This window comes from Mastomys coucha, unplaced genomic scaffold, assembly GCF_008632895.1.
Source record: "Mastomys coucha isolate ucsf_1 unplaced genomic scaffold, UCSF_Mcou_1 pScaffold15, whole genome shotgun sequence".
In the NCBI taxonomy this organism is placed as follows: Eukaryota; Metazoa; Chordata; class Mammalia; order Rodentia; family Muridae; genus Mastomys; species Mastomys coucha.
In genome coordinates this window covers 12,701,953-12,712,827 of record NW_022196897.1, presented here as the reverse complement: position 1 = coordinate 12,712,827, position 10,875 = coordinate 12,701,953, and the positions used below count along the sequence as shown (strand labels likewise).

Here is a 10,875-nt window from a genome sequence, read left to right as displayed (position 1 = left end):
ACAAGCAGGAGCTGGACAGTCAGGGGCAAGCTTCTCTGCTCCACCAAGTCAGAAAAGCTGTCACCAGCACAGAAGCCACACTATCTACTCTGGGGAAGGTAGTCCTCAGTGCCCAAGGTGGGGACAGTGCTCTCAAAGGAACTCCAAGAGTACCTGTAAGGCTTTAAGATCGCAGCAGTCTTGACAACAGGACAGATTTTAGGGACACCGGTGTTCCAACATCAACACTTATCATGGCTGCTGCATGCCAGGAAAGAGAATCCAACAAGATAATGGAAGCATGAAAGAGACCCCAAGGCTGTGGGGAGGCATTAACTCTCGGGTAATACACAAGGAGAGGCATCTAGGGCCCTCCTACGGATGTCCAGGAGGGCAGAAGGGAAATGTGCCCATCTATGTGGACTCCTGGAATCAAAGGAAACACACTGGGCATGGATTCCACCATGGGACATGGAATCCCATTTGTACATGGGGTCTTGGAAGTCTCCTCTAGTGCTAATTATTTATAGAATAAAAGCACAAATGTTCTTTATTTACCCACTGACAAAGATTTCCTGGCTTGTGCCACCAAAGGAAAAATGTCAATTAGAAATCACACCAAGAAGCAAGCTGGCCATGGTGCTACACAGCCAACAAGGGCTATATAATGAGACTGTGTCTCAAAAACAGACAAACAAACTAGCTAAAAATATTCAAAAAAGGGACTGACTTCAAAAGAACCAAAGGGAATTTAAAGATTGATCTTAATTATCTTTAAAATTATATACATGTATGTTTGTTTCTAGGAGTGTGTATGCATGTGAGTGCAATTGCCTTGAGAGTCCATGAGGGGGTAATACATTTCCTGGAACTGGAATTAAATGCAGTTGTAAGCTGCCCAGCATGGCTGCTGGGAATTGAACTCAGGTCCTCTGGAAAAGGCATTGGTGATCTTAATCGCTGAGCTGTATCTCTGGCTCCTAAAGGGAGCTTTAAACATGAAAATCATCTCTGAAATTTTAAAAAGAAAGAAAGGTCAGAAGGAAGGAAGGAAGGAAGGAAGGAAGGAAGGAAGGAAGGAAGGAAGGAAGGAAGAAAGGAAGGAAGGAAGGAAGGAAAACAGACAGACAGACAAGCAGACCATAGTGGCTCCATGACCAGAGCAATGAGCAATTCCAGAGCTACATGTGTTCCTGATGATTCAAACCTTATGCTCAGACAAGTAACTGTACATGAATGTTCAGAGGAGCTTAAAACCATCAAAAGGTGTAAACAGCCTAAAGAGCCATGAGCTAATGAACCGGTTAACAGTACATGGTTCACCAACACCACAGAGTACAATCTGGGCTGAAGACTTAGTCCTGCAAGGGCGAGAGCTAAGAACATGAGGCCCAATGACAGGAGACAGACATGGGTCACTTGGTGTGCAGCTGTGTATGGGTAGCCTGTCCAGAACCGGGAAATCTACAGAAAGAGGCAGATTTGTACTTGTGGAGTCTGGGGTAGGAGTGTTCTTAATGGAAATAGGTTTTTTTTGGGGGAGATGATGACATATTTTGAAACTAGAAGAGGCTATGGTTGCATGATATTGTGCTAATTGTTATTGAACCACTATTTTAAAATTCTTCATTTAAAAATAATACTTTATATATCAAAAAACACAAGAAAAACCGTTTTCTGTTTTTAGTATATATATATTGGTATTTTCAAGACAGGGTTTCTCTGTATAGCTCTGGCTGTCCCGGAACTCACTCTGTAGACCAGGCTGGCCTCAAACTCAGAAATCCGCCTGCCTCTGCCTCCCAAGTGCTGGGATTAAAGGCATGCGCTACCACTGCCTGGCTGAAATTATATATTTTTTGAGACGGTTTCATATATCTCACAAACTCACTATAGTTGCTTAATATGACAGTCTCCAGTTCTACCCATTTTCTTGCAAGTAACAAAATTTCTTTTGTATGGTCTGAATAAGACTCCCATGTATAGTGTATATATGTGCTGTGCATTCTTATACATTCTTCTGTTGATGGGTGGCTCTGCCCTTAGCTATGGTGAAGATGTTGCGACAACATGGAGAAGCAAGTGTCTGCAGTGTGCTGACTTACTGTTCTTTGGGTCCACCCCAGGCGTAGTAGAGCTGGACCACAGACTCCCCTGTAGCATCTTTCCCTGCAGCAACTGGTCTCTGTCTTCCGCAGGGAACAGGAACTTCAAAACAAATATGCTCCCTAGTCTCTGCTATTCAGCTCACAGGGGCAAATGGTCCGATGCCTGTCCTGAAATTGCCCTTGAGCCATAGCAAGGTTCTGTACCAGGCTCCTCAGTGTGTGTGTGTGTGGGGGGGCGGGCTTCCACCTCTTTAGGACTTCTTAGCTCTCTCTGCCCCCTGCATCCATACCACTTTCTCTCAAGGTTTTAAAGGGACCGACCCCTGCTTCCTTTAAGGTGCCATTGTGTTGTCTTTGATAGAATACTCTGTCCTAAGGTGGTGGCTGATCTCTGAGTTCAAGGCCAGCCTGGTCTACAGAGTGAGTTCCAGGACAGCTAGGGCTACATAGAGGGACCTGTCTCAAAAAACAAAACAAAATGAAAATGAAAACCCAAACCAACCAAACAAAAAACTCTGTCCCTTCTAATTGCTCTCCCATGTCAAAACTTAATTTTTACAGTGGCATTTAGTTAACATTTCTTGTTTTTTTTTTTTTTTTTTTTTTTTTTTTTTTCGAGACAGGGTTTCTCTGTGCAGCCTTGGCTGTCCTGGAACTCACTCTGTAGACCAGGCGGCCTCAAACTCAGAAATCCACCTGCCTCTGCCTCCCAAGTGCTGGGATTAAAGGTGTGCACCACCGCCCTGGCTTAGTTAACATTTCTATAAGCAGTGCATAATGGCTTCTTTCTCCTTACATCCTAGCTGATATTTGTTGATGTTCATATTCTTTCTTCCTTTTTTTCTTCCTATTTTATTTTATTTTATTTTGGTTTTTTGAGACAAGGTTTCTTCTCTTTTTAGCCCTGGCTGTCCTGGAACTCATTCTGTAGACCAGGCTGGCCTTGAACTCAGAAATCTGCCTGCCTCTGCCTCCCAAGTGCTGGGATTAAAGGCGTGCGCCACCACTGCCCAGCAAGGGAGAGAGGGGAGTCCCAAAAAGCCTGTAGCACCCAGTATTCCTAGGTGGTCTCCCATCCAAGTACTAACCAGGCCAAACCCTGCTTAGCTTCCTAGATCAGAAGAGATGGGGTGCGTTCAGGGTGGTATGGTCGTAGACCCTATTTTTATTTTATTTGCATTGGTGTTTTGCCTGCATGTATGTCTGTGTGTCAGTCTAGTTATGTGCTGCCACATGGGGGCTGGGAATTGACCCGAGGTCCGATGGAAGAGCAGCCAGCGAACAATGGAGGAGTCTCTCCAACCCTGAGGTAATTTTCTTGGTGATGGTTGTTCTGGCTGGGGGGAGGTGGAATCTCAGTGCACTCCTGAGAATACACTTCCAATGGCTAAGGACGTTGAACATTTCACATGGATTTTTAGCCATTTTATCTCTTCTCTTGAGAACTGTGTTCAATTAATTTGGTCATTTTTCTTGGATTTTTGTTTATTTTTTCATCTCTTTATAGAGTCTAGATATTAATCCTCATCAGGTGTTTAGTTGTCAAAGATTTTTTCTATCCTTTTTTACTCTTCTTTATTTTTATTTTCACCTTTAGTCGTGTATGTGTGTATGAGTGTATGTGATTATGTGTGTGTGAGTTTCTGTGAGTGTGTGTGTGTTCATGTGTGAATGTATGTGATTGCGTGTCTGTGATTGTGTGTGTGAGTTGTGTTTGTGTGAGTGTGTGTGTCTGTGTAAGGGTATGTGCGTTACTGTGTGTGTGTCAGTGTGTGTCTGTGTGTGAGTATATGTGATTGTGTGAGTTGTGTGAGTTTGTGTGTCTGTGTATAAGTGAGAATGTGAGTGTACATGTGTAGTATGTGTGTGTGTGTGGAGGGCGGTTTGAGCATGTTAAACTTGTGGAGACCAGAAAAGGACATTCAGTTCTTTGGACCTGCAGTTATAGGAGGCTGTGAGCCTCCTGACGTGGGTGCTGGAACCTGAACCCTGGCCCTTGCATGAGCAGTGTGCTTTGTAACTGATGAGGTGTCTCTCCCTCCCCTTGTCTTATTGTTTCCACTACCCTGAGGAGGCTTTTTAATTTCATTCAGTCCTTCTTGTGGATTCTTGCTATTATTCCCTGAGCAGCTGGAGACCTTTGCAAAAAGTGCTTGCCACGCTGACACTCAGCCCCTGAAACCACTTCAGTAGCCCTCTCCCCAAGTCCTGTGTCCACAGACGTTCCTGGCCACTTCGTTCTGCACCAGCACCCCAGCTGCAGCCTGGGTCTCACCCACCACAGTGTGGGCTATCTATTCTGGAACAGTTCAGCTTCTGTCCTTGCCCTGGCCATTTTAGAGCAATGTTGAAAGTTCCTTGCACCCTATCTCTGTGGCCTTGCCTAAACAACTCCTCCTGCTCCCCTTGCTCCTAGACCACTAGTAGTCATCTACCCTCAAAATGCCCACCCTCACTCCATGCCTGTTATTCAGCAGTGACACCACTGATCCTGAACACCTCCCCTGCCCCTGTGCAGCTAAACAGCTGGCCAGATCTGTATGGCCTAAATCCTCTTGCGTGTGCCTGCAAGAAGGCCCTGGGCCCTGAGGCTGAGTATATCAGACGTCCCCAAGGACCTGCTAAAACTGAGATCTTCCTGACTGCAGCAGTCACAAGCCCAGCTTGAGTGTTCTTAGATGGCAGCACATCCGGGTCGCATAGTGAGGGGGGTGATAGCAACAGCCAGACCACTGTGAACTCCAGTTTTAGCTGCTGTTCTGTCTCTGAAGAGCACAGTATGTCTAACCAAATCTCTATGTTTCCAATAAGTTTCATTTCTTTTGCCCAGCTTCACCCCAAACTCTACTTCCTCTTGATCCATCAGAATGTAATATGCCCTAACACTGACCCTAACACTGACCCTTACCACAACCCCAAGCCAATCCTCCACTCACTTCCCCAAGCATTCAGAATATCTTGACCCTCACCTCAGTAACCGCCACATGTCAGAAAGAAAATATATGGGGTTCTCCAACCCTGTTGGTTTCTTCTTTTCTTATACGGCAATGACTCCTGAGAATTCTCCAAACTCCAGTTTCCAATCTTTCTTTCAAAGGCAGAGTTAAGGCAGCACCATATTATCTACAAAGTTCTTAATTTTGAAATTGATAGCTTACATACTATGTCCATGAAAACAGCAATATGTAAACCTGGTCTATATGTACAGATTTGAATATATGCAATGTGTATGCACCTATGTGTGCATGTGGACATGTGTGCATCCTTGTACTTAGGAATGTTGTTATGTGTGTCTTACACTCTGATTCTGGGCACAGAGAAAAAGGCACAGACAGACTTGCAAGTGGGTTGTGCTGCCTAGACCCAACTCACAGCAAGCCACAGTAAGGGAAATGGCAGGAGGGGCAGACAGTGGTCAAGAATGACCACCCCAGCCCACACGTAGGACATTAATATGCCACTGGGGTGGCCGTACAGATCAGGGAAAGTGGGTCCTTACTGAAATTTGCACCCTGCTCCACACTCTGCATGGATATCAATGGAGATAGCTAGGGGACCCTGGAGTGTTGAGAAGTTTAAAAGACCAGCAATATGAAGATTTCCTACAAATCAGAAAGAATGGATGGGTAAGAATGAGGCTTACTTCAATAGAGGACATGATGACCAAGTGCCCAGTACTTTGGGGGAAGACTGATGGTTCAAGGACTGCTAAGTACAGGAGTGTCACTGCCAAACAGTCCCACTGCACAAAGCCCTGTCACCAGCATGGACTTAGCATATGTGAATGTGTGGCCCAGCATCCAGGCCTCGGTGATCAGTGAGGGCTTATAATGGTTCAGAGCCTGTGTCTACAGTGACCCCAGAATGCTACTACAGAACCTGTGGGTCAGCAGTAAAGACATTTCCCAGCCTTGTGTGCTTGTTCACCACACAGATGACCCAGAGTTTGCTGTAGAGGGTGTGTAAAGGTATCTGGGCTGCTGGATGGGCAGTGGCTGCTGAGATGGGGACCAGAAGGGTGAATGGACTGTCTTCTGTGGACATACACCCATACGTCACTCACTGAGTTGGATTCGGGGTGCTTTGTTTTGTTTGATGTTCTATACTTAATAAAACAGGTAGGGGGCTGGAGAGATGGCTCAGTGGTTAAGAGCACTGACTGCTCTTCCAGAGGTGCTGAGTTCAATTTCCAGCAACTACATGGTGGCTCACAACCATCTCTAATGGGATCTGATACCCTCTTCTGGTGTGTCTGAAGATAGCTACAGTGTACTCGTATAAATAAAATAAATAAATATTTTTTAAAAATAAAATGAAACAGGTAGGATTTGTTTTTGCTTGTCTGTTATTTTTTGTAGTTAATTAATTTATTTTAAATGTAATTAAAACTCTTTCTTTGTGTCTGGGTGTTTTACTTGTATATATTCTGTCTGTGTTACCTGATGTCTGCAATGACCAGAAGACAGAATCAAATCCCCTGGAACTAGGGTTGCAGCTGGTTTTTGAGCCACCACATGGTTGCTAAGAATCAAAAACAGGTGCCCTGGAAGAATGGCAAATAATGGAGAGCTGAGAAGTCTCTCCAGCACAGTACTACCTACCTTTTATATACAGGTCTTACTATTATCAAGCTTTCCTCTGCTCTTGGCTCTGGTGACTCTCTTGCCTCAGCCTCTCCAGTGCTGGGCTCATAAGCCATGTGCCACTGGCTTGAGGCAGTGTTCTTGCTCTTTTTCAAGAGACAGGATTTGTTTATGTAGACTAACATAACTTGAACTCACAGAAATCCACCTGCCTCTACCTTCTGAGTGCTGGAATTAAAGGTGTCCACCACTATGCCAGGTCGAGGCAGTTTCAAAGCAGCCTCAAGGCAGGAAGGTGAAGCAACTCTGTGAACCGAGAGCATGATGATGGCAGGTTAGCATCTATACCCAAGCAGTACATTGCATACAAGAGGCTGTTTGCCTCAGTTAAAAACTGGAAGCTCCATTGACATGGTGGCTGGCAGCCATCTGTAACTCCAGTCCCAGGGTATCCAATGGCCTCCTCTTAAGCTTCCTTGTGTAGTGCACTTCCTTGTATTTGCTTCCATGTGTGGAGCAAATACACACATGCAGGCAAAACACCCGCACACATTAAATAAATTGGGAGAAAGAAAACATCAAAAACCACCCAGGAGCTAGAAATAATAGCAGACTTTTATACTCCCAGCCCTTGGTAAGCAGAAATAGAATTCTTACAAGTTTGAGGTCAGTATGGTTTATATGCTACTCAGAGCTTAGAATGACACCCATTTTAAACACATAAAGAGTAACCAAGAAATAATAAAAAGGGTCATATTTTTTAAGTTCAATAGATTCAGCCCAGCCTTTCTGGTGGTGGACCTGAGGCTGACCACATAGGCCCCCAGGTTAATGTCTGTGATTTTTGTTCCCGACCCCATTTCCACTTACTTCAGTGTCCGTCCACGCTGACTGCTCAGCAGCCTTGCCCCTCCCCATCAGGCTTCCCTAGCTTTCTTTTTTCCTTAGTTTTCTGTTTTTTGAGATACAGTCTCTCTGTGTAGTCCCAGATGTGCTGGAACTCACTGTATAGACCATGTTGGCCTCAAACTCACAGAGATCTACCTGCCTCTGCCTTCCCAAGGCTGGCATTAAAGCTGAGCACTATCATGCCTGGCACTCTCGCTTTCTAAGGGACCTTGCTGCTTTCCTAGGTTCCCTACCAACCATGGCTAGCCCAACAAAGGTTCGAGGGATCTTTGGAAAACTCCATGAAAGCAAAACAGAGCAGGCTTTGCCTGTTACCACTCTAGTGGACTTGGCACCAGAGTTAAAGCACATTCGTTCTTCAGCTCCTCCATTCTGTCACTAGACACTCTGGGCTCCAGTCTGAAGGCACTCCCCCTGTTATGAGCTTCCAGCCTGTGGATAGAGCTTCCTTCTCATAGTTCCCCATGGGCCTGTTGTGTACTGTCCTTTCCAGTGTTGAGGCCCAGTGGCACTAATAGCCTTGTCTTTCTGGAGGATGTGGCCCAGTGCATGACAAACATCTCCATGGTAACCTCCCTAATGACCAGTCTCCCTTGTGCACACTGTGGCCAGTCATGTGAAAGTGGAGAGACTGTATGGACCATGGGTTATGCCTGTGGGCAGGAGTGGGTCTCTATGGCACCACTGAGATGTGGCCAGGTCCAGGGGCATGCTGACGCACATTGCAAACAATTGCTGCATCCTGTTCTTATGACAGAAGAACAACAGGATGCAGAGAGGCGTTTGTCTGAATGGATGAGATAAGCAAGTTCTGTGGCATTCTGCAAAGCCACAAGAGGGTAGGCTCCAGGAAGTGGCTATGGGAGCATTCCCTGAGCAGGGATCCTATGAGCTGTAGAGCTGAGAAGCCAGGTGAACACTGCTTACTTCTGGAGCCTTCTGCTCCAGTCCTTCCTACCTCTCATTTTATCCACACTCCCTCATGGACTCTGGCCGCATCCCTGTCCACACCAGACCTGGGAATAGGACATGACCAAGTCCACAGCTGTTGCTATAAGGACATCCTGGGCTTACTGGCAGGTCTGGAACAGCAAGACAGATGGCCTCTGGCCAGAGCCTGAACCTTGACCCCAGACCCTGCTTCCCAGGAACACAGGGAGGGGGATGGGAAGCTACAACCTAGGGAGACAGACTTACTGAAACTCAGAACAGACAAATCATGAATTCTTCAGAAGTGCCACATCGAGGAATTGTAGGAGGGGTCTAGGAAACTTAGGGACATTTGGACTACTGGTGTCTCTCCAGATGTCCTCATGCTAACATGGCTCTGGGAGTCACAAGACAGACTCTGGGATGACTCATGTAGGGATAGGGCTGAGGTACAGGGACATTCGGTGGCAACACATCGCTGTCACTTTATCTACTAAGCTCTGAGCTGACTCAGCCTCCTATATTTTAAGTACTTCACAAATCCAGGTAGGGACCCATGCTGAAAAGTCCTTCCCCAAGGTCAACTCCAATATTACTACATAGCATTAGTGGTAGATACCATGGAAGCCTGTCTCTGAGGGCTGGGCACTGATTGGTTAGGTACTGTGGCTGAGTACGGCTATGTTACTCTGGACACCTGACTGCCTCAAAGGGTCCTCTGGCACATGGTCTCCACAGAGTCACCTAGAGCTGCGCTCACCTCTTGTCAGACTCTGCTCGCTGGGTCTGAACCAACTGTAACCAGCACGTCGGTATCCTGGCCACTCTGCCTCACAGCAGACCCTAACTCAGTGAGTGTTTCACTCTCAGGGCTGTTTGATGGTCACTGGGCAACCCATGGACAGAGCTGATGGGAGTCTGCAGAAGGTCTTGAGAAAGGACAGTACCATAAGGCCCCTGGAGACCCACAACACCCCTACGATGCCTGGAACTGCCATCCCCTCAGAGAGCTATACAATGGTATATCCTTCCAGCCTCCCTGGACAGCTCTTCTACCAAGGCTGGTGCTCTCTAGTCCAGTCCCTCTTGAGTCTCATGTCTGTGATGCTGTGTTAATATATGGGGAAAATGTCCCCATGCTCAGGCAGGTGGCAGGGCAGCTTGTGAAGAGACCAGCAAGCAGCATATGATTACCCACCCTGGTGTGTCTGAGGGAGTGGCTTGATCTGAGGCCAGAACCCAGCATGGCATCTTATAGCAGGAAGCCATTCTCAGTTCTCAACATTCCCATTCATAACATCAACAGCACATCACCAGGTACTGTCATACATTACACACTGCACACCACCAGACACTCTCATACATTACACACTGCACACCACCAGGCACAGTCATACAATACACACTGCACACCACTAGGCACTGTTTGACACTATACACTGCATACCACCAGGCACTGTCACACATACACACTGTACACCATCAGACACTGTCATATACACCCACTGCACACCACCAGGCACTGTCACACACACACACTGTACACCATCAGACACTGTCATACACACTCACTGCACACCACCAGGCATTGTCATACATTGCTCACTATATACTGGCTGGCATGATCACATCCCATTCATTACAAACCTGTTGGCCATAGTCACACACAGCTCACTGCATACTCACTGGTCATGATTACACTACTTATTGTCCTGACCATGATCACTTACTGCTCATTGCATACCCACTGGCCACAGTCATACACAGGTTGCTGCCAAACTACAGGCTATGGTTCACATAACACTCACTGGATGCCTACTGGCGGAGTCATAACATTTGCTGCATAGCTGCTGCCTGGCCCTGTCCTTGGAAGCAGGAGCCTGAAACAGAGCCCACCTGTATCTGAGCCTGCTGCGGCTAGCAGACCATCTACAAGGTGCCATGCACATTCACAAAGTCAGGAAGAGAAGGAAAAGGAGGCTGGAAGGCCAGGGAAGAGACAAGTTTCTCAGAAGATGCAACAGAAAGCCCATAACTGTCTGGATAGGGATAGATTCAGCAGAGCAGAAGAGGGACACCGAAACTCAGGACCAGGGTTGGGCAGATACACAAACATAAAGACCCAAGTTCCATCCCTAGGACCCAAGGAAAAAGCTAAATGTGATAAATCAAGCTCATAGTCCTAGAACTGGCAAGGTAGAAGGAAAATCCCTTTGGCTTGCTGCTCAGCCTAGCCAAACTGCTGAGCTCAAGGTTTACTGAAAGATCCTGTCTCAAAAAGTAAGGGAGAGCCGAGCAGTGGTGGAGCACGCCTTTAATCCCAGCACTTGGGAGGCAGAGGCAGGTAGATTTCTGAGTTCGAGGCC

General features: G+C 46.6%; 1 pseudogene; it reads right to left on the bottom strand.

Annotated features, from left to right (window-relative positions):
* Positions 1-3,126: 3,126 nt before the first annotated feature.
* Positions 3,127-3,245, bottom strand: LOC116092718 (annotated as a pseudogene).
* Positions 3,246-10,875: the final 7,630 nt, after the last annotated feature.